The sequence below is a fragment of the Myotis lucifugus genome, unplaced genomic scaffold (genome assembly GCF_000147115.1).
Source record: "Myotis lucifugus unplaced genomic scaffold, Myoluc2.0 scaffold_145, whole genome shotgun sequence".
NCBI classification, from domain to species: domain Eukaryota; kingdom Metazoa; phylum Chordata; class Mammalia; order Chiroptera; family Vespertilionidae; genus Myotis; species Myotis lucifugus.
This window is the reverse complement of record NW_005871193.1, coordinates 3,242,304-3,266,549: the sequence shown is the minus strand read 5'-3', so window position 1 is coordinate 3,266,549 and position 24,246 is coordinate 3,242,304. Positions and strand designations below refer to the sequence as shown.

The window sequence follows — 24,246 nt, the reverse complement described above, 5'->3', positions numbered from 1 at the left end:
GTGTTTGAATATATCTTTTAGTGAATGCATACTTGTATTTTTGTGCATCCACACATCTGTATAGGGGTAGATATGCTTGGCACAGGTAGGTAGTGCCAAAGCAGTGGTACTAATTATACTACTACTAGCAAACTAGACAAGTTCTGGCTGCTCCGTGTCCTTGCTAATGTTTGGTATTATCGTTTGTTTTCATTGTCCTCATTCTGGTGGGCATGAAGTAATATTGGACTGGGTCTGAACTTGCATTTTCATGATATTGGCTATTTGGGTGACCTCTTTTGTGAAGTGCCTCTTCAGATGTTTTGCTCATTTTTCTATCAGGCTACCTGTCTTTTTCTTATTGGTTGGTAGGAGGCTCTTTATATAGTGTTGAATATATGTATTGCAAATATTTTATCCTCTCAAGAGCTTTTGGGATCCATATCTTTAATGACATCCCCAAGGTTAACCCATGTGAAAGCATTAGGATTCTATGTAACTGTGCACAGGTATCTTTATTCTTTATTATTGACGTTGACATCGTGGCTTCATTCTGTCAGCACGTATCTACAAAGACACTATTGAGATATTGGTTGTGTAGGGTGGGACAAGGACTCTTGAAGTTCTTGGCACAGTTAGGTCACATAAAAATAAAAATTATTGATTTCTAAGAGCTTGCTATGTGCCATACACTGTTCTAAGCATTTTACATGGACTGTCTCATTTATTCCTCAGACAATCTTATCACTTAGTTACTGTTATTCCCCATGTTCAAGTGAGGAGACCGAGGCTCAGACAGGTTTTGTAAGTACTGAAGGTGCGTAACTGAGATTCTTGCCGCAGAGCTCATGCTCTGTAACAATTGTGCTACATGGAAAATTGGTATTTTATCAGAACACCTGAAAGAGTGCCTGGCACATAATAAGTGCTCAGTAAACACCTGTCGAGTGAAAGACTTTGACTTGGATGAAGTCTTCCTGGAGAAGGGAAGCTTGTTCTGGCGACAGAGGGCCGCTGATGAGAAGCAGCTGCGTTCCATCCGACGAATCTCTTGCCTAGACAGTGCCTGCCATGGAATAGACATCAGAGTGGACATTTGTGGAGTGAATGACTCAATCACAGACAGATTGGAAACCCAGCTTGCAGCAGGGGGGAACTCAGAGGGCACTGCAAGGACCAGGGCCAGGACCGGCACGTCAGTGGGGACCATAGAGACAGCCCAGGGAGAGGCCAGAGTCCAGCCAGCAGCATCCTTGTTGCACAGCCACCAGGAAGCCCAGTTGGTGGTAGCAGAGCAGGGTCTACTGTCAGCAGACGAGGCTGTCCCAGTTACGGGCAGTCAGGTCAGAAGAGGTCCCAGCAGCGGTGCTGGGCTGGCAGAATCCAAGGGCAAGTAACGCAAAGTCACAAGGTTGCAAGCAGGAAAGGTTCAGGCCGGCAGGAAGGAGAGCCAAGGAGCACTTGGAGGGAGCCGTGGCCCTGGCAGGTTCTGCTCCTGCAAGAGGCCTTGCTTCTCGGGCTGCTGAGTACCTGCGAGGAGCACGCCAGCCGCAGGCCGGGCCGGGGAGGGCGAACCAGAGACTCACCCTGTGCTAGAGGCAGAAGGAGCCTTCATGAGGGTCCCGTCAAACGCTTCCTACAGCAGGTGGGCGAGGTCACCCAGAGCCAGTGGTGAAGCCGGCACTGCTGAGTGTCTTCCCACGTCCTCGAGTTTGTCCATCCAACATTAAGAGGTGATAGAAATTGTGATTCTGGGAAGGAGGAAGGACTGAGACAAACACTTTCAAGAGGAAGATGGAGAGGACGTGGATATGGGGGAGAAGAGGATGAGGTGTCCACAGGACCAGCTGGAGAATGGCAATGCAAGTGATGGGCCTTTGGGACGGAGCTTCTGGGATAGCAATCCCAGTCCTGCTTCCAGAATGTAAGCTCCATGAGGACGGTGTCTTTTTCATTGTAATGGAAGCAGTCAAATATGCAGAAAAGTGCAGAGGCCAAGGACTCCCTTTCTGTGGTTAAATACACGAAACATAGAATTTACTCTCTTAACCCTTTTTAAGTGGGCGGGTCAGTGGTATTCCTGTTTTACAACCATCATCACCATCCAACTCCAGAGTCTTCAGATCTTGTAAAACGTAAGCTCTGTACCCATTACACAATAGCTCCCCACTCCCTCCCCCCCAGCCCTGGTAACCACCATCCTACTTTCTGTCTTCACGAATTTGACTACTATAGGTACCTCATAAAGGTGGAATGATATTGTATTTGCCTTTTTCTGAGGGGCTTATTTCACTTAGCACGTGTTTAGGTTTGTCCATGTTGTAGGATGTGTCAGAATTCCCTTCCATTTAAAGGCTGAATAATGCTCTGTTCCTTGGCTATCCCCCGTTTTATTTACCCATGCATCCATCGATGGCACTTGGAGTGAGAACTTTTACATGGTTTGCTGACCAAGGACTAGAACAGATCCTGGCTTTGTAGGTTCTTAACAAGTAATTGCTGAGTGAATTTTAGTCATGTTGAGCATGAGGTGACAGTAGGATACCAAAGTGGGATGTCCAACAGCTGTTCCAAGATGCCTGAGGACTAAAGGAGAGGTGAGGGATGAAGTTAGAGGTGTCGAAGTATCCCAGGACACAAGGGGCCTGGAGATAGGAGCAGGGGCCTAGGCTTAGCACAGGTGGGAGCAGCCACGAAAGATGTAGGAGAGGTGGTTTGGGGGTAGTGCCCTGGACTTAAAAACAGAACGGGATTTAAGAAGGGGGTGCTGAGCATCCAAGTGAGTAAGGATGAGGACTGAGGAAGGAACCACTGAGATTGGCAAATAGTAATGGAGCCAAGACTTGAACTCGGCTGAGTCTGACGTCATTGTTGACCTTGGAAAGACCTTTCTGTAGAGTGGTGGTGGAAGTATGGGCCAGAACATGGGGTCAGGGAAAACATGCCTGAAACAGCGGGCTGTGAAATGCTAGGTACTACGTGAGGCACCAGGAGTAGCAACAGGAGAAGCAGCTACGGAGAAAGACCATGGAGCACAGATCATTCTAAGGCTTTATGGAAGTCATGACCTTGAGTGTGGCCTTGACATATGGTTGGGCTCAGTGTTAATGAAGAGGAGAGAGAAGGGCACCTCAGGCAGAGGAAACAGTGAGAAAATGGGCTTGGTGAAAGAATGGGGGTGTGCATGGGGACAGTAAGGAGACCAGATCACTGAGGCAGAGGCTAGGTGGGGGGAGTGGGGAATATGGTTGGCACTCCTACCTATTATTTCCTCTCTAACGTTGGTGAGGAGAGGGTGATTGGGTCGCTTGAGTAATCTGCATGTAAACACGCCATCTAACATAACTCAGTAGTCGTATTTATAATTACTGGACACCAAAGAATCCTCAGGGCTCCCCGTTGTCCTGTAAGTGTCGTAGAATATGACCTGGTTGCACGTGACAGACGCAGCTGGCTCTCAGATGCCTGGCTGTTTCTGAGTTGTGATTCTAGAGAATGAGAGCCTCCATTCAGTGTAACTGGCATTCCCTGAACTCCCACTGAGAGCCCTGCCAGGTGCTGGATGCCGGGATATGAAGATGGAAAGGTTGAGATCTACAAAGTGAGAGTTGAGCCTGAATGGTCCCTCTACTTACCTGAGTCTTAAAGACTTTCTGCAGAACCTGGGGAGCGGTTGGGGAGAAGACTGTGCGCATGGATGCCACGGCTGCCATCTCACTCTTGGCACCTTCTACATCAACGCCAAGCTGCTGACACTGTTCCCTGGGGCCAGGCAAACGTGTGCTCTCAGACATACCCCCTTCTGAAGAAGCAGTCGGGTGAATTCTTGTGTACACCCACCAGGTGGACCCCAGATCTCAAGGAAATATTCAGCAATGGCTTTGAAAGATAATATCCAGCCAACTCCCCCAAATCCTGAGACTGGATTTATCTCAAGGAATAAATGTCTAGAATTACTTATTTCAAGGAAAATGCCTGGAGCATTCCCACAGGACGTCGACGAAGCATCCAAGCGTGTGGAACGTGAATCCTCTGTACAGGGAACCAGTCAGATGCCGCCGCCCAGGGCAGCAACCGTGGCAGAGAGCGTGAGGCAGGAGAGGCCTTACCTGCATCTGAGTACCAGGGCTTCCCTGGCAGCGCAAAGCAGGTAGCATCACCAGCCTGCCTCTAGCTCTCGGAGATGCTGACAGGGAAGCCCAGACACTGAAGGGGGCTTTGGATCTCTATAGGCTTGGGCCTGTATCATCTTGGGTACCACTGTTTGCTCCAGCCCCACAGCATTCAGCCTGGTCTGGCCCAGCATCTCAGAGACCAGGTTTCAGGGCGCCTTAGGTACAAACAAAAACATCATAGTGATAGCCGCATTCATCGAGTGTTCTAGGTGCTGTTCTGACCAGTTTCTATGTATTAACTCATCTAAGCCTCATAGTAATGCTGGGGTTTTGTTTGACAGACGAGGAAACTGAGCCACAGAGAGGTATAGTGCAGTGGTTCTCAACCTCCTGGCCCTTTAAATACAGCTCCTCATGTTGTGACCCAACCATAAAATTATTTTCGTTGCTACTTCATAACTGTAATGTTACTGCTGTTATGAATCGTCATGTAAATATCTGATATGCAGGATGGTCTTAGGCGACCCCTGTGAAAGGGTCGTTCGACCGCCAAAGGGGTCGCGACCCACAGGTTGAGAACCGCTGGTCTAGTGTCTTTCCTGAGATCACTCAGCTCGTAGCAGGTGGAAGTCGCAGTTGGACCCACCTGCCTCCAGAGCCTGTGCTCTTCGGGGAAGGCAGCCCCAGCGGGATGTGGAGGAGCCACCAGGTGCCAGCAGAGAGGTCAGCTGCTGACCAGGCAGAGGCCAGGAATCGGTTTCTCTCTGCTGGCGCTGGCTGCCTCCGCGGCTTCAGGGAGGGGACTGCTGCCCTTCGGTATTACCCAAGCCTGCCAGAAGGATTAGCCTCTTCCTCATGTCAAAACAAGCCAAGCAGGAAGAAAACCAACAAACAACTCATGACTTCCAGCACAGAGAGCTCTGCGGCCTCTGCAGCAGGAGGGACACGGACGCTGCCGAGGCCCGGCCGTCCCCGGTCGTGTGCTGGTCGTAGACCCTGAGAGCTTCACCCACCGGGACCCAGAGGCCTGGCCCTCGTCGAACCCGGGACCCTTCAGAGGCGCTCAGTCTCCGCAGCGGCCCACCTCCTCCGCCCCCTGCGATACGCCCTGTGAGATGTGATAGGCCCGGCTGGCTCCCCATTTCTGCCTCGAGCCAGCTCCGGGACCAGGGGCAATTCCAGTTTCCCATCTGTAGGATAATGAGATTGAACTTGAGCCCTGGTTTTCAAAAAATAGAGCCTTTTGCTGCTGTGAAACGTGTTTTCCAAAGAAGACATGGCTGGTAGGTGCCGAATAGGAAACAGTTAAAAGCAGAGGTGTAAATGTTCAAAAAATAAACAGGGAAGAAAAACCTTCGGCCAGCCAGACTTCTCCGTGAATTGTTCCCTGAGCCTACACAGCTCTGCTTTCATGCTTTTCCGCACATCACTCCTTCCCCCCGCGTGGCCTTAGCTCCTTCCGTTTTTATCGAAGGTTCTGGATTCCTCAGGGCCCCCACGGCTTCTGTCTCCTTCGAGGAGCCTCTTTGCCTCCAGGGAATCTTGCACCCTCCCGGTTTCTATTGCATCTGTTAGCTGTTGCAATCATCGGGCCCTCCCAGACTGTCTAGTGGTGGCTTAAAATAATTTATATGGATAAATATTTGCATATATGCATGATATTTACATATATTCAAATGGTACCTATTTCCATAGGCACATATATGTGTGTGTATAGACAGTGTTGTTGTTGTTTTAAAGGCCATGTCTTTGTGTCCCCCAGCACCTGGGACATAATAGGCCCCCAGTAACGTTTTCATTGTGAGGACTGTCTCCTGAGCATCTTGTCCATGTCAGGTACTCAGTAAATCCTAGTGTCAGAAAGGCATGCTAAGGTGTGTTTTGTGCCTGGCAAGTGCCAGATCGGAACCTTAGTTCAGCCATACCAGTTGTATAACTTTGGGAAACGTCCATGTTCTCCGATCTGTAAGGTGGATGTAGAAAGTGTGCCTTCTACAAGTATTTACTTATTTATTATTATTTTTTGTTAATCCTCACCCGAGGATATTTTCCCATGGATATTGAGAGAGTGGAAGGGAGGGGGAGAGACAGAGAGAAACATCGATGAGAGAGAGAGGACACATCGATTGGTTGCCTCCCACACACACCCTGACCGGGGCTGGGGATTGAGCCTGCAACCGAGGTACATGCCCTTGACCAGCACCGAACCCGGGACCCTTCAGTCCGCAGGCCGATGCTCTATCCATTGAGCCAAACCACCTAGGGCACAAGTATTTCTGAGTGCCTGCTGTATTCCAGGCATTGCTCTAGGCCAGTGATGGCGAACCTTTTGAGCTCGGCGTGTCAGCATTTTGAAAAACCCTAACTTAACTCTGGTGCCGTGTCACATATAGAAATTTTTTGATCTTTGCAACCATAGTAAAACAAAGACTTATATTTTTGATATTTATTTTATATATTTAAATGCCATTGAACAAAGAAAAGTCAACCAAAAAAATGAGTTCGCGTGTCATAGGTTCGCCATCACTGTTCTAGGCCCTGGGGACTCAGCAGTTTACAAAGCAGACAGAAGTCCCTGTCCTCCTGGAGCCTACATTCCAGCCAATTTCAGGAAGATGCTGGAGGAGGAGGTGGAGGAGGAGGAGGAGGAGGAGAAAGGCCACCTGGGTTGGACTGAAGGGGCAGCAAGTCCCCATCCCTCCTCTCCACTGACAGCCATACCTCAGTTCCCTCATCCATAAAATGGGACTGGCTGGTAGTAATTGCACGTATGTCATAGGGGTTGTGAGAGGATTAAATGAGCCTATAAAGGGTTAAATCAGCAAGTGCCCTGTGGCTGTTAAGCCTAGATTACCTGCCGCATTAGTGTCTTGTTGATGGGCCTGTTTGATTGGCCCTGTGGCCAGGGGCTCACTGTGGGCAGGAGATGTCTTACTGTTCCTGTGGTCTCCGTGCCCAGCAGTGCCTGGTGCATGGTAGGCATTTGGCAAATATGTGTTAAGACAGTGGTTCCCAATGTGGGGCGCACGTCCCACAGGGGGGCAATTTGATTCGAGAATTAACAATAAATGTTTTTGCATTTCTTATGGTTCTAGGGGCCTCATATACAGTATATAAATATATATTGTGACATATTTATGCATTTCAGTTCTCTATGATATGTTTTGAAACTTTAGTTGCTATTTTTTTCATATCACTTTATATTATTATTTTTTTTAACAATTTCTTAGGGATTTCTTCCTCAACTGAACTTTTGTTCTTTTATTTTTCTCTTTCATGGATGCCATGTTCTTTGGAAGCTTGTTTAGACCAAGTGAATGTCCTTTTAGGCTTCCTCCATGTGAATAAGAGTTCGCTTTTTGAATAATAAGAATTATATGTCATAGGGAGGCATCAGGATTTTAGAGATGCTTGTGGGCAGGGGGGAGGGGAGGGCGGGGAATGGCCAAAAAAAGGTTGGGAACCACTGTGTTAGGAGAATAGTGACCTCCAGGTTTGGGCCAAGATGAGGGGAAGACTCGCCATATGTGGAGGCCTATAGGAGGGATGTACACGCAGGATCAGAGGGTTCAGTGAGGGAGAAGAGGAAAGTGAGGTTGGAGGGGTAGGTTGGGACCAGGTGCTGGGGGGCCTTGAACGCTAGGAGAATGCCTCCGCGAGGCATTGGGGAGCCATGAGAGGCTTCAGAGCAGGGGAAGGTCATGCATGTCCAGGATTTCTGGGAAGATACCTGTACAGGCATCTGGACGGGACTGGAGAAGAGAGAGCCTGGAGCTAGCAGGGTGACCAGGGAGGTGGCCTTGGGGACACAGGGCCGTGTGGCAGGCAGCATGCTATGTGCTCTCCCCTCCCTCCTCGGCACACGAGGAGCCAGGCCAGGCTGTGCGACCCTGCCCGGCTAGCCCTGGCTGCTCCAGGCCCGGCCCTGGTCTGTCTGCATCCTCCTCGCTCTGACACACCTTCTCAGGTTGCCAGGCTACCGCAGCCCCTGCTGCAGGAGCCCTTGTGCTCGGGTGCCACTTCATTCCCCCGCCCTCTCCAGCCTCTGTGTGTCTGCGCGTTATTATTTTAATCTGAGAGTGAGAAACCGGGAGGCAGCTGGAAGTAGGCCATGAGCTTTTATTTGCTCTTCTCACCGAGGACAGGCAGGCTCCCAAGCCCCGGGAGCAGAGGCCGGAGCCCCGGGGGAGGGAGGTGACCGGCAGGCGGTGGAGGAAAGGCCGCCGCCCCGGAAGGCAGGCGAGGGTGCGTCCGCTGGCACAGGCCCGCCCGGCCATTTTGCTGGTGGCCACGCCTGCAGCTCGGCCATCAGGACAGCGTACCGCTTCAGAGGCGCCGGGGTTGGGAGCCCTCTCGGCAGGAGGGACAGGCCCCAGCCCTGGTGCCCTTTGAGCCATGGAGCAGTTCATTCCTGCCCGGGGCACTGAGCTCCTCACCGTCTGCGGCCTGTGTGTCCGGGCAGCTGTTTGGGAGCCACGGGGGCAGGAGAAAGGACGTGGCTTCTCACTGGTCTCCACTCTGCAGAGGCAGACAGAGTCCAGGAGGCACCGTGCTTCCTGCCTGGGCACCGGAGCTTCATAAAAATAGCTGCCATTGACCGAGCGTTTATTATGTGTTGGCCAGCGTGCTAAGCGCTGTGCATACATCATCGCATTTCATCCTCATGGTCACCACATGTCACGGTGTTATTAGCACTGTTTTATGGATGAAGAACGGAGACGAGACGAGGTGGGTGACCTTGCCCGGGTCACACAGCCAGTCCCTGTGAGCGCTCCTAAGTCCCAGGCCACGGCCGTCAGTCCCCGGGCTCTGCCGCCTGGCACCCCGTGGGCACCCAGAGCACAGGACTCAGCGGTTGGAAGTCCTGGGGTCCGTTTGTTGCTGTGCTGATTACTGGCTGGGCCATCTTGGCCAGCTCCCCCCTCTTCTCATTTGCTCAATCTGTGAAACAGGAATCATTGTGTATATTTCAGGGGACTTCAAGGGGGAGGACATAGGCTAATTTGTCATAAAACTACTTCGCACACTAGGAGTTATACATACCTCACAGCTCATTTATTTTATTTTTTCTTTTATTTTTTCCATCTCTATTTATCCCCTCTGCCAACACCATCCATTAAACCTCATTTAAATGCCTCAATAGTAAAATCTCATTTTAAAAATATTTATTTACAACAACAGCACATGTATGATTGTCTTTTTTTTTTTTTTTAAGGAAACATGCTTGGTCCCACCGTTATACCAGGGATTGTCAAGTGTGAAATGGGGACAGGAGTTGGGGGAAGTCTCCTAAAGGCATGATGTTGCCAGGTTGCCTCTCACAGTGGTTAACAGTCTAGTTACTGGGTGTGTATTGTTTCGCACGCTGCTCAGTTCCTGGCCTGTAGCGTGGAGGTGGAGATAGCCCGGGCCCCATCGCACCACCGTGAAGGTGGTGTGAGCTGTGTCCATGTAGGGCCCTGAGCACCAGGCCCGAGGAGTGTTTCGCGCTTGATGGATGTTGAGGTCCACATTCATGATGATGAGGATGCTGTGTGGGCAGATAGAAGGCAAGGGGTGTCGTAGTTTGGGGGCTTGGCCGCATCTGAAGGCTGTTTCAGAAGAGGGACAAGAAGAGGGACAGGGGGACATCCATGTCTAGTGGAACTGAGGGCTGAGGTCACAGGGCAACCTTGGGAGGAAGCTAGACAGACCCCTGTTGGGGCTTTAAGCCAAATGAAGGCTCTATTTCTATGATTCCTCATCTCCCAAAGCTGGGGGTCAGGGGGGCGGGTGTCAGGGCTGCAGGGGAGCAGGGGAGCCTCTGTCTGAAATCCCCCTATAAGCCCCAAGGAGGCGGCCGGGTGCGAGAGGTCCCCTGGCCAGAGTCCAGCTTGGGCCTGAGCAGGTGGCAGACCTGCAGGCGGAGGGTGCGTTCCGCCGTGTCGCTCGGCTTCCACATCCAGGCCAAGGAGCAAAGTTTACTCACCAAGGGTTCCGGCCACTTTTTAACTCGTTACTTGTTCTGTGTGAGAGAGAGAAACGTGAGCCGGGGAGCCGGAGTGGGGGCCGCTTGCAGGGACACGTGGGTCTCTTTCCTGCGCGGAGGTGACGTGATACTTCCGGGGACAGATAGCCTCGTGGTCGGCAGTGGTCCGTCGGTATCTGGGAATTTTGTGATTCCAACCTTGAGATTCCGGATATCTAGCAGCAGGCCCCACAGAAGTTGCCCCGTGTCTCCGTTCCTGTGCCCCTCTGTCCTCTCGGCCACAGCCGATCGCCGGGAAGGGAAGGGCCATCGGGGTGGCACGAGGGGCCGTGCGACGCCGCCCCGGCTCACACGCAGCTTCCTTGCGGCCGGGCTGTTTTGTAACTGTTCCCAAATCATGTTAGCTCCGGCAGCTATTTTAGGAACTGCTTTGGTTCTGAACCATATCTTATATTTAATTTTGATTCTCTTTCTCGTCCTGTCCTGGATTCAGGAGCCGTATCAACAAACACTGTGTGCCGGCCGTTGTCCTAGGGGTGGGATGTACTTGGGCAAATCAGACATATACTTGGGAAGAGCTTGTTAAGGAACGAGAGCCGGCACCTAGACCAGCCTCCCGGGACGAAGGGCCTTCTCCGTGTGGTCACCACTCCTCGTGTCTCAGAGCGCCTGTGGGGAGCCCATCGGTCTCTGTGAAATGCCTAGAGCCAGGGACAGGCCTTTCCTTGGTTGGGGCGTGTTCATCATAACAGTGACAATTCCAGCCCAGCCCCAGAGGCACCTGAAGGCGGGCAAGGCTCCGGCTCCCCACCTGCCTCCCGCAGGCTCGGGATGGCGCTCCTTGGCTCCCTTCTCCCCTTCATCTGCTAGGTATCAGGTGAGGAAGGGCTCCATGCTTTCCTTAGCCCAGACCTAGTAGCCACCAGGAGCCAGGAGAGGGCCTGGTCCTTGATTCTCCGGTGGGAGTGGGTTTGGCAGTGCCTTCCCAGCTAGGAGAAGAGGACAGGTGATGTCTGTCTCCTCCGTTCTCAGCCTCAGCGGGGCCACACAGGAAGGGAGTCCGCACCACCGATCCCCAGGGTTCAGAGTTGACATTGTGCTGTTTTCATGCCACAGGCAGCAACCCTTGGCTTCCCCCGACCAGCGGGGGAGGGGATCGCTGGTGTGTGTGAAAGCACAGGTCACGTGGCCCTTGGATATTTGCTTGGGGACCCTTTCCAGAAGCTGGAGTAAGAGGAGGAAATGTCAAACTCGAGAACAAGTTCAGAGTAGGACTGCTGGCTTGCGAAGAGTGGTTAACACACGGGAATATCTACCCCCGAGAAGGGAGGATTTCGGTGGAGGGCGTTTGATGGGCACAGTTTTGTGTATTTAAAGAACTGTCACGTGCTGTGGGTGTCATTCTTCCTCTGTGGCACTCCACAGGGCAGCCCCGGGGCCAGCAGGTCACCGTGACCGGGAGACCAGTGGTGATGCATGGAACCGGCTAATGTTCCCACCATTTGAGCCTGGGAGGATGTGAGGGAGGGAGGATGGGTGACCCTGTGAGGTAGGGAGCTCCTTCCGTGGGGCCATAGTGCTCATAGGCAAGCTGAGTGGCCACCACCCAGGAGTACTCATGATAAAAACAAGAGTAATAGCTGCCGCTCACAGAACACTGTGTTCTAGGCAGTGTTTTACTCGTGTGGACACATTTAATCCTTACAACACAAGTGGTACAGATGGCGTATTCGCCCTACTTTATGGACGAGGAAATTTAGGCTGAAAGATGAAGTCACCCACCCAAGGTCCCACGCCTTGGCCATGACCCAAAGGCCGGCCTTGTATTGAGGAAGATGAGGCCAGCTGACCTCCATAGGGGCTCGAAAGGCTCCCCTGGAAGGTCATTCTGGCCCATTTGGATGGGGTTGGGCGGCTCTGTTGGGTTTGAGGAGAGTTCCTGCTCTCGGGTGACTTCACTGTGGGTGCTTCTGCCTGGCCTCCAGGTCAGTGGGAGGGGCTCTGCCTGTCGCAAAGGTGCTCTGCTGGCTGCTCCTGAAAGGCCTCTCCGGGGAAGTGGCTGGGGAATCCCAGGCTTATCTCAGCATCTCAGCTCCTCCTCTCCTGTGTCCTCCGATCCCCTGGGGGCTTGGGGCTCTTGGAAGCACCAGTGGTGCTTCTTTCATGTCAGCCTTCCCAGAGGCATCTTTTTAAAAATATATATATTTTATTGAATTTTTACAGACAGGAAGGGAGAGGGATAGAGAATTAGAAACAGCGATGAGAGAGAAATATCGATCAGCTGCCTCCTGCACACCCCCCACTGGGGATGTGCCCGCAACCCAGGTACATGCCCTTGACCGGAATTGAACCTGGGACCCTTGAGTCCGCAGGCCGACGCTCTATCCACTGAGCCAAACCAGCTAGGGCTGTTTCTCTGTTTTTTTAAGGCAGAGATGTTACCGCTGCTCCGGTTTTGGGGAAAGAACAGTGACCCCAGAGGCCCATGCCAGACCCTAACTTAAGAATAACGGCTGCCCGCTGGTCCCAAAGGGCTTCACAGGGCTGAACCTTCTAGAATGTTTGTCCGACACCTTCCCTCTGTAAATCAATCAGGGACTGACTGCCTCTCACCCCCACGATTTGGTCACCAGCCCCTCCCCACGCTCCAGCTTTCTGTGGGCACAGGATGTCTTCATGTCATCACAGATCTTGTGGACCCTTACTTTCGTCAGGGTTTCAATATGAAGTGCATCACAAATATTGCCCCCAAGCCTGACATTAAGTACGATGTTTTAGACTGCTCCCAGCCCCTCCCACCCCACAGGTAACAGTCTCCTCCCTCGAGGCCTGGTCCCTGCTCCAGCTCCTGACCAGGCTGCCCTTGCTGGAAGCCCAGATTTGCGCCCCGGTGGGCCCGATGGCCCCCGTGTCTTGCGTCTTCCCTTTTCGGCTGTGGGAATGGCCAGGGGCATACCCCTGTGTCGGGGAGAGGGCAGTATGGAAATTACAGCTCAAGTCAGAGTTGTTTGGGGAACCCCCTGTCCTGCTTGTGTTGGAGACTCTTGCCGTCTAGATGTGACTCAGCTAAGCAAAGCAAGGGTTTGTTCCGGAGCAGGAAAGAAACTCCATTTTTGAGTCACATGGTGCGAGCTCGTGTGGTCACGCAGAGGTCAGTGCAGCGCATGAGTCATCAGTTGCCCAGGTTCTCTACCCTGGAGACCGCTCCTCCTGCCCAGAGCTTCGATCCTTGACCAAGAACCCCAAGAGCAGCCAGCGTAACATCTAAGGGTTCCAGCCTGTGGTTGGGGGGTGAATGGCAGGACCCTCATTTCCCCCCGCCCGGCCGGTCTGGCCTTGGGCACAGGCCGCAGCTTTCCCCGCGCAGGGATGGTGTAGCGCTCTCTCCAGTCCGGCTCACATGGCCCAGCCACACTCCATCTCTCTGGAAATTATTTCCACCCATTGACACGGCCAGGATTTCAAGAGCAGCCAGCCAGGAGGCCCGTTGGCTTACTCCCCGAGTTCCAAGAAGACTTTGTCCCCCTGCGCTGTGGGCAGCACTGGAAGCTGCTGGTCCAGGGGCTTTGGCCAGGGGAGTGGCCATGTCCACTCAGCCCCAGCCCATCGTCAGAAGAGCAGGTGCCAGTCCCCTTGCAGCCTGCATTTTGCTCCAGGGTAACTTCCGCTGGGGCAGGAACCTGGATTCAGTGACCAGTGACCTAGGACAAGATAGACATGTCGGCCTCTTTCACTTTCCCAGGAGGTGACAGGAGCTAGCTTGGGCAGGACATTTTGGAGCCTGGATATTTGTTGTTGTTGTTAATCCTCACGCGAGGATATTTCTTCCATTGATTTTTTTTTTTTTTTTTTTTTTTTTTAGAGAGACAGTGGGAGGGAGGAGGGGGAGAGAGAGGAACATCGATGTGAGACACATCGATTGGTTGTCTCCCGCATGCACCCTGACTGGGGCCAGGGATCGAGCCTGCACCCGAGGTATGTGCCCTTGAATGGAATCGAACCTGGGATCCTTCAGTCCAAGGGCCATCGCTCTAACCACCGAGCGGCCGGCTAGGGCTGGAGCCTGGCTTTTTGGCCTCCGTGGCTGACTGACTCAGTCTGCCCAAGAGAAAGCTTCTGCTTACAAATATCCCACCCCAGGCCTGACCTTACGCCCCAACAAACATGCCCCATGACTCTCCCGTCTCTACACTGCCCGTAGTCCATGTGGGGTCTCTGTGGGTGCTGGGCTTCCCTTCCACCTGTGCTGAGAAGTCAGGACTTGAGGGCCATCTCCCCTCTCCCTCCCCCTGCAGCCATGGGAGGCCTGTGTGCTCAGGGCCAGCGTCTGCCAGGCCACTTACTGTCTGCTGCCTGGCTCCAGCTCCCGGTCTGAGGCGGCGTTTCGCGTCAGCATCTGCATCTCACCTCTGCCAGGACCTCGCCGAGCACAGGCTGTCCCCGGCCCTTGTCTCTCGGGTTCTCACTTGGCACGTGGCGCTGAATTGTGTCCTTGGAGTGTTTGCTGTCCCCGCTGGGCCCTGTTTCACTTCAGCGCAGCCGCCGGGTGTGCGTGCGGTGGCCCCTCGGGTTGGGGACTAGCCTCGAACAACTCGGTGGCTCTGGGGTCGTTGCTCCAGGAGACGGCCGAGCTGCGGCCTTTCAGGCTGACCATAGCATGGTCATTAGTGCTGATTGGAGCTGTTGACGGCTTGTTCTTCAGGAACCTTCTTCCCGTGGAGACCATCAGACTTTTAATCTATGAGTGACATTTCTGACCCCCTCGACCCAGTACATTTTCACAATTTTTCTGATTATATATATTGGTGGGATTCTGTGTTTTTGTTTCTTCTTTCTTTTTTTAAAAAATATATTTTATTGATTTTTTACAGAGAGGAAGGGAGAGGGATAGAGAGTTAGAAACATCGATGAGAGAGAAACATCGATCAGCTGCCTCCTGCACACCCCCCACCAGAGATGTGCCCGCAACCAAGGTACATGCCCTTGACCGGAATCGAACCTGGGACCCTTCAGTCCGCAGGCCGACGCTCTATCCACTGAGCCAAACCGGCCAGGGCTGTTTCTTCTTTCTTACCAAGTGTTTAAGTGCCCCGGCCATTCGGCTTTTACTTGATGTCTCTAACCCTTTTTTTTTCTCTCCAAGCTCTTCCTTCGTCTTGGGCCTACCACCTTAGTCTTGTCAATACGAAGCCAGGTGTGGTCGGGCCTGGTTAGTCCTTGGATGGAAGACAGAGAATGCCAGGTACTGTAGGTTTTTCCAGGGTTAGTGGGCCTTGCCTTCCGGTGCCTGACAGGATACCAAGTACAGAACTGTCATTGCCCATGGTTGTCATCATAGTGATAGCTGGCATCACTATCTATTACTATCACTGCTTTGTATGGGGCACTGTGCGAAAGGCTTCTGTATTGCATAACATCGTCACCAAGAAAACTAGGAAGTTTGGAGGAAGCTGAAACCAGAAACTTAGATCAAATAAGTCATTCGAGTCTATATAACTAGTAAAGAGGCTGAATTAGAATTTAGACTCAAGCCTGTCTCATGGTAGAGTCTGAGTTTTTAAGCCATATATATATATATATATATATAAAAGTGTGTGTGTGTGTGTGTGTGTGTGTGTGCGCGTGTGCAGTAGCATATACTCACTTAATGTTTGTTGAACAGCAAGATTGCTCCAATAGTCTGCCTGGTCTCCATGGCAGCACTAATTCCGATGTGGATGACACCAGCACTTTCTGAATACTTACAGTGCTAGGCTCTGTGCGAGGTGGCAGACATCAAAAAACCTATTTAATCTGCACAGCTCAGTGAGGAAGAGTTTCCCCATTTTGCAGCTTAGGAAACTGAGGCTAAACAGTATACATTCAGGACTTGGATGCAGTATCAGTCTATCCTCTTGATCACTGTGTTAACTACCTACAAAAACAAGACTCATTTTGACCTCTGCCCCGTGCGTCTTGCTACCCATTCCTCGGTTGGGTTGCTGCTTCTTTGCTTATCCCTGCTCATTGTATTCTTTCTGAGGGGCCATGGCTGGAGCCCTCCTCTCCGACTATTTCTGTCCACATTGAACTCCTTTTGCAAAACTGGCTCTTTGATTTATATTTTCTTAAACTTTACTTGTCAAATCACCTGATTGATGATTAGTGCTCTTATTTCTTTTTTTAAATTTTTTTATCTTATTTCTTTTTTTAATTTTTAAAAAAAATTTTATTGATTTTAGAGAGGAAGGGAGAGGGAAAGATAGAAATATCAATGATGAGAGAGAATCATTGATTGACTGCCTCCTGCATACCCCCAGATTGAGCCCGAAACCCAGACATGTGCCCTTACCGGGAATCGAACCATGACCTCCTGGTTCATAGATCGATGCTCAACCACTGAGCAACACCAGCCAGGCATTATCTTATTTCTGACCAAAGAAACAGAACAGGGAGCCCAGAAGCAGACCCATACACATCTGGACACCTGAGCAGGGGCCCCTGCTGAGCAGTTTGGAATGGACAGTCACTCTAGCAAACAGTGCTGCTGGGATAGTGGATATCCAGAAGGAAAGAAATGACTCTTGACCACTCCCTCACATCACACACAAAAATACATTCCAGAGAGCTCATCAATCTAAGTGCCCAAGTGAATACAAAGTGAAACTTCATCTACAAGATAACATGGAATATCCTCTTAACTCCGAGTGGCCGTACATTTCTTAAAGAAGACACCGAAAGCACTAGCTATCAAGGGAAAGACCAGTCAGTTGACTGACATTAAAATGAGGAACTTCTGATCATCAAAAGACCTGAATAAAAGAGAGAAACGAAGCAGAGTGGAGATGCAGGCTCCACCGATAACTGGCAAGTGGATCTGTATTCAGAACATACAAAGAATCCATAAAATCCATAAGAAAAAGAACCCCTTCCCTCAACATGGTCAAAGGAATGCCCCCTCCTTATAATGGTGGGTTGTATGTGGTTTTCTTCTCACGATTTCAGGTTTTAAGCAGCTGGCCTGATCAGGGCACGGCCTGGTGGCTGGCCTTGGGAACTGTCTGGTCCCGTGGTTCTTGTTCTCTTCCGGTATGTGTGGCCCCGGGCCCTTCCTTTCACAGTCCTGCGTCACCCAGCTGTTTATTGGCGAAGGTGCCTCTTTCTCATGAATACATAATATATGTGTGTGTGTGTGTGTGTGTGAGTGTGTGTGTGTGTGTGTGTCTTCCTCTTTTCCTTGGGCTTGTTCATTTTTGATCAGCTGTTTTAAGAAGATTTCTCCCCGGCTTTCCCCCAAACCCACCCCCCACCTCCTTTTTCATTTCCCTTTTTGTACCTCCTTGTTTAGCCTAAAAAACTTGTGGTCATAAAAGTTATCCTAAAATATTTGAAAGCCTTTGGGGGAGTAAGCTTGTTCTGTGGGCCCCGGAGGCAGAGCGAAGACCTGAGGCTGGTAGATAGGACCCGGAAAGACAGTTCACTTCAGTTTTGTCCCAGTAGTGGGACCTCCAAAGGTGGGATGGGAGTCACTGGGTCAGGCAGAGGCTAGACCGTACCGCGTCTAGGTCATGGTGCTGTTTGTGGAGGGCCCGGTGCCATGGACGGGGAGCTGGATTATGATAATCCCTTCCGATTTTATCAACAAAGCCCTGGACGGACCCTTTGGGGATGCTCAGAGCAGCACCTCTCAATTGGGAGACTCTTTTGTGCTCCTGCCGGGTTAGGCTGGGCACAAATACCAGCCCTTTAATGGTGTCATGAATATTTAAATGATTCTGAGGCAGGCTCTACCAGCAGCCCTCAACTTAGAACCGGTTGACAAGCCTTGAGCCGAAGGTCAAGGGTCCCCTGGTTTTTGTCTGTCATTCTTTCCTCCAGTCGCAGCCTCTGTGAGGCAGTTTCCTATTCTGTGACTTTTCTTTGTTTCTTTATTTAAATCCTCACTCTGGCAGTGACTGCTCTTATTTTTCGTTGCAAACACATTGTATTTTGGACCCATTACCACAGAGCAGACAGACTGGAAGGTGTGCAGGTATGTTTTGGCTTTGAAAACTTTGAACGGTGTTTAAAAATCAAGAGTTTAGCCCAGCCAGCGTGGCTCAGTGGTTGAGCACTGATCTATGAACAGGGAGGTCACGGTTGGATTCCCGGTCAGAGCACATGCCCGGGTTGCGGGCTCGATCCCCAGTGTGGGGCATGCAGGAGGCAGTTGATCGGTGATTCTCTCTCATCATTGATGTTTCTGTCTCCCTCTCCCTCTCCCTTCCTCTCTGTAATCAGTAAAAAAAATATATATTTTTTTTAAATCAAGAGTTTAATATAATAAATCTGGATTTCCGCCTTCTCCTGAAAAACAGGGTGATCTGGGCCCCTGGGGGCTCCATCCCCAGCTGGTCTCCCGCAGGCAGGCTGGGGAGGGGCTGCCTGTGAGGAGAGGGTCCTCCTTCCACTTGGCATATCCCCCCAGCGGCTTCGCCTTTCTTACCTGCCGGCCAGCCCACAGGCATTTGAGTTTGCGACTTTCTGACGAGACTGAAATAGGCTTTTGCAGGCTATCCTGGGAACCCAAACAATATTTTTTTAGTATATTTCAATGGGAAAATGAATATCAGCTTTTAAAGAGCAGATATATCAACAATGCAAATTTGGGAATGCTGACAGGGTCCTCAACTAGAACGGTATGTCTTGAGATGATGGCCTGTGTCTTACGTTGTTTGCTGTGTGTGGCTTAGCACCTCGTAGGAACTTAAGAAATGGTTTTCTGAGTGCTCGTCGTCTGCCCTCCCAGGCGGAGCACAGAAACACCTCGTCACTGTGGGCCTGGGCCTGATCTCTCTCTGCAACACCCACTCAGGCCCTAATACTGGTGCGGAGTTTGGGATCAGTCCCCGGCCCAGCTCCCCTGTCTGGAGAGAAACAGTTTCTCTCTGCATCAAAGCTCCTGTCCCTGTAGAGGGTCCTAATGAGGACATGAGAGGACGTAGAGGCTGCCCCAAGCCTGCTGTCCTGGCCGATGCCAAACGGGAGTCTGTGGCAATGACAGGGTGCTTGCATTCCAAACCCTGGACAAGGGCTGGGTAAAAGTTCAGCTCATTCCCTTTAAAGAAAAAAAAAAATTCTTCGTCTTTGGCATTGCAAAGTTTTGACCCAGATCCGTCAGAGGCCATGGGGAGCTCGCGATGTTTGGAGAGCCGGGCTAGTTTCCGAGGCCTGTAGCTGCAGAGAAGCCCAGGAGGACCAGTGGCCTGCTGGCTTGGAGGGGAAGCCCTGCCTTTGCAAGTTTGCCCCGGCCCAGCCTCCGCAGGCCCCCGAGTGTGCCCGGGAGGAGCCAGCCCCTTCTCCTCACCCACAAGTTATCTCTACCCCCCGAAGTCAAACACGGCACGCAGCACCCTGTAAAGTCGCTTCCTGGTAGGCTCGAGCGTGCTTGCTAAGTAAACATCCTCCCCTGGTTTTTTTGGAACCAAATTCGTTTCTGCTTCCTGGTCATCCCATTGGGGTGTTTCTGCTCTCGGTGCCACGCAGAATCAAGTTAGCAGAAGAGAGAGCTAGAACTGGGCAGAGGCACCTAAAATGACCGTTTCAATCCTAGCGACATGGTAAGAACGGTGATGGGGCTGTGGGAAGAAGAGAAGACTTAGGTGAAGAGTGAAATCTAACAAAAGCTTCCCAAACGTAGAGCTTGTCATACTGCTTTGCAAGTCAGAGTCGGTTCCGGCTGAGCCCCTGAGACGGGGACCTTTCTTTGCATTTACCCAAGCTCAGTGGCTGGCCACAGTCGGCCTCTACCTGCAACCTCTGTGGCTGTGAACGGCCCTCCTCTGACCCGAACTTGCTCTTGCTCCGTCTCTCATGACTGACTTGCTTCTTCTTTCTCACCACCACCCACCCGTGACATCCCCAGCGCCATGGCAGTGAGCAGCCACGTCATTCACCAGGTTCACCGGGTGATGGGCCAGCTGTGCGCGGAGCCCTACTTCCCTCTGGTTCTCTGTCCCGGAGCAGGAGGCTCCCTGGCAGAGCTCAAAGCCCTTTGTTTATTTGATCCTGGGCTCTTGGATAAATCAGGAATGTCCTGACATGAACTTAGGCATGTTTTTCTTCCATGGAAAAGGAAACTCCGGCAAATGGTATTTAAGTAGGCAGAGGACCATTCCGGGGGGCTGGCTCTAGTGCCATCAAGGCCGCATTCCTTCGGCCATCAGACCAGTAGGTAACTTCTTCATTGGCATGCTCTACCCTGGAGCCCAGAAGGTGTGAATTTGAAGCACTTTGCCCCCCGCGGGGAGCCTGGCACCGATGATGCCCTGGGCTTCTTTGAAAACCGTGGAGTGCCGTGGTTGTCTTCCAAGTGGTCTTCTTGCTGCGTGAAACCGGGGCCCAGGGTAGTTGCTTGAAGAAGGCTGCTGGGGAGGCAGGGCACGGGATAACGTGGCTGCCTGGCCTCTCTTTCTCAAGCCATCTTCTTGGGAGTGGCAGGGTTCTCGGTGTGATGTACTTTATGAGTCACCTGCCCCAGGACCCGAGTATCTCTCTCACTTCCAGTCAGGTCTAGCCTCCTATGGTGCAACTGGCTGTCAGAAACCTTTATGGGTCTGGATTCTTTGGATGTAGTGATGTGGGACCCAAGACCCCTTGGGTCTGCCTAGGTAGTCAGGGTCCAGTGATAGCATCGGAATTGTTCTGGAAACATATCTGGGTCTGTGCTTTGCTGTAGTGGAGGCCTGTCAGTCTCCTAAGACAGTCTCAGGCCTTCTCCAGAGCATTGGTGCCCCCCCCCCGCCCCCCATCCCCAAAAGAGTGTCCAGGTATGTGAATGCCCAGGCATTCACAGGGGCAGTGGGGGTGGGCTGGTGGCGCCTTATCTCACTTGGCTGCCCACCCCCAGAGAGAAGAACCCAGTCCTTGGCCACTCCAGGTCCAGGCGTGGCTGCCGCTCTGTTTTGCTGCTTTTCATGTTGTCGGAGGATCTTCTTGGGAACAAATGACTCAGCAACCTGGATCTCCGGGACTGAGTGTGGCATAAGTGCCTTTTGAGGAGCGATTGGACGGATCCACCCCGTCTCTAAAATTCTGAGCTCAGGAAGAATGGAGACCCAGACGCTTTTGCTCTGGATTCTTCAGGCTGCCATTCAATTTGGGCTCTCCGGTTCCTGCCCCGATACAGGGATCTCACCCGTGGGATAAGCCAGGCAATGTTTTAATTACACTTTTTGTCTTTAGGAAATTCCAGGGAGAAAAAGGTCCTGGTTGGTGGCCAAAAAAGCAAAACGCAGCACAGACCAGCTGCGCTGTGAATCTGGACTTGTCTGTGGCAGAAAGAGTTAACAGGACAGTGGTCTCAGGGTGAGGACCATTTTTTTCTTATGGCCAGCCAGGAAAAGCTCACAGGGCCTTCTCCCAGGGCTCAAGAAAAGATGACGCAACATTTGGTGTGGGACAGCCCTGTCTGCCTTGTGGGCGCCGTCCCTCAAAGAGTTAAGCTGGCCTTGTGGCTGGGAAGCCCTCAGGGAAGGTGTGAGCCTGCAGGGACCAGGCTCTCGATGCCCCAGAGCAGTGAGGTGTGGGGTAAAAATGGGACGGGGGAAAGTGTGGCCAGGGAGCCGAGTGCAGGCCCAACTTTTTTTTTTTTTTTTTTGCCTTGTTTGACCAGCCTTGGCACTGCCCTCAGGCTCTCCAGGGGAAAAGCTGCAGTTCTGCTCTTGCAACACAAGGAGCAGACTGGAGAATTTAGATCTGCGTCACAGAGCTCAGAGAGAGAGAGGGGGGGAGAGGGAGAGAGAGAGAGCGCTCCGTCGATAGGTCTGCTAGCAACAGCCGTGCTGCAGCAGAGAGAGAGAAATCAAGAAACAAGTCATAGCAACACCGGGCACCAGGTTCTGCCAGCTCACTTGCCAAGCCGTTCAGAAATCTGCTGGGGGCTGGAGGCCTCTGGGTAGCCTAGGCTATAAGAGGATGATACGCAAGGTGGCACGGGCGGTTCCCGTGGGGAGGAGGTGGGGAGGGGGGGCAGGGGTGGGAGCAAGAGGTGGTGGGGCCACGGTGGAAGACTTAACCGGACCGATTTCTGGAACATTCGAGACTGCGGCATCTTACAGCCGGACCAAGATTTGGGTCTGCGCAGCCGGCGATGGGCGGTCCGATGGGCTTCAGGACTTGATGGCGTAACCCTCTTCTTCCCCCACGTACGTATTTGCTGGGATCGGGGGCGATGTCTCTGCGTATGTGGGCGCTCTGTCTTTCTCACCTCCTTTCTCACTTTTTGCTATTTTTTTTCTTGGAGAGAGAGCTTTTTTTTTTTCCACTTCAGTTTCTTTTCCCTTCGTGTCAGCTGCTCAAACCTGTTCAGGGGAGAGGAGAGAGGAGCAAGCTGTCCCAGGCGTCCCACCTGACCTCCTAGTCTTTATCCTCCTTCTCTCCTGTTGGGCAGACATACGGACTGGTTTTCCAGGTTAAGTGTCAGCACTGTCTGTCTGTCCGAGCAGGTCTCAGGTGGAAGGGAGGGGGAGGGAGTGAGAAGGAGAGGTGCTGAGAGGGAGGCCAGGGCACAGTTGCCCAGGGGCTGCCTTATTGAAACGCTCAGCCCTGGGAATCTGGCCGGTGAGGAGCAGGTGGGCAGGGTGGGGTGTGGGCTGGGAGACGTGGGGTGAAGCTGGTTGGTTTGTCACTGCGTAGTTGGGGAAAGTGGGGAATGGTGACGCAGTCACTGTTGCATCTTGTTAGGATCTCTAGGGGGACAGGTAGTGAGGTTCCCGGGGTGTGTGGGGCCAGCCGAGAGGGTTTAAAGACGAGCTGAGCAGGGAAGCCAGCATTTAGAGATTAAATGTCATCCCTTTGGCGTTGGAAAGTTGTTTACCTTGCGCGCTCTGTGTCTCCATGTTGGCACCCTTCCAGTTCACATGTGATGGCCTTCCTTGTACTGCTGCATCATTAACTAAGTGACTGAGCTGGCCTTCCATTGGCCAGGGGAGGGCTCTCACTCCAGACACTTCCTCTGATTGGTGGGTTGGCCCGTGGCAGGTGAAAACCTCTTTTTCATTGGCTGAGGGCAAGGTATCAAATCTGAATTTGCATTTCACTTGCTTAAAGGGGAGGGGGGAGAAGCCCAGCAGCTTTCTAAAATCTGTTTAGGGGTGTGCGTATGTGCTCCGGGGTGCCTGCTTCTGACTGACCAGCAGAAACCTCTCCCTGGGCCTTTTTATTTCACGCACTCTAAGGAAGAGGAGCTCAGGGCACCCCAAACTTCGTACAGGGGGAAGGGCTGGGGAGGTAGACAGGTGCACAGAGGGTTGGCCCAACTGGAAGAAAATATCTGTCCTTTAGTTTGGTGTCGGAAAAGGGAATTTTCCAACCAGCCACACCTCAGTGTTGCGGCAAAATAATTCTTGGCTCCCCTGGAAACGCCCGGGCAAGGTAGGGCAGAGCTGCTGCTGCTGCTATTGCCACCCCCCGGGCTTCCTGCTGACTCTGGGCTACTCCCAGGGGGGACCAGAGATTTGCATTGACGTCTGGGGCTGCCCAGAGCTGAGCCCAGTGTGGGAAGGACCTGCCTTCTGGAAGCTGCTGCTCCCTGGCGCTTGCAAAGGTGAGGATGGGACCGACCCCCCCGGACGTTGCTCAGAAGCTGCGTATCAGGTGGGGTTTCAGGGAGAGCCCCTGGGGCCTGAGAGGTGAGCCAGGCTTGTCCTTCTGGGGAGAGACGAGAGTGAGAGCAAAACTAGGGCAGCAGGCTGTTCCTCTGGTTGGGGGGCAGGGGACGGGGGAAATTCAGGGTTCCAGCTCCCCATCCCGTCTGTGCTGCAGGTCTCACATTCGTGGGGAGGGGGTCCCCGAGCCCTGCCCTGCCCTGCGCAGTGGCCCCCGCCCATGACTGCGCATCTGGGAGCGCAATGCGCCCTGGGTCTCTGGCCTAGAGCAGCACCGCCCTTCTTCTTACATAACGGAGGGCACGGCTGCGCCTGCTCGGCCCTTCCTCGCCAGCCTACCTCCTGGCTCCCGGGGCCCACGAAGCTGGGGAGGGTCTCACAGGGGAGCCATGAAAGGTTCCGCTGTCGTCCAGTCAGAGGTAGGAGCTAGGTTTGCAGACAGCTGTTCCTCGTATTGGGGTGTAGAACGTAGGCTGTCCTTCTGAGCGCCCGGGGCCACTCTGGCCCCCAGGACCTACCCGGGGCATGGGCCGATGCCCTTCCTTCCCTCTTATGCTTC

The 24,246-nt window shown here is 52.4% G+C and overlaps 1 long non-coding RNA gene across 1 annotated transcript in view; it reads left to right on the top strand.

Moving 5' to 3' along the window:
* The first annotated feature begins 20,137 nt into the window (after positions 1-20,137).
* LOC102437724 overlaps positions 20,138-24,246 on the top strand; it is a 12,409-nt gene continuing 8,300 nt past the window's right edge. Inside the window, exon 1 of the long non-coding RNA XR_330232.3 lies at positions 20,138-22,226. This is a non-coding gene — a long non-coding RNA (uncharacterized LOC102437724). The remainder of the gene's footprint in view (positions 22,227-24,246) is intronic.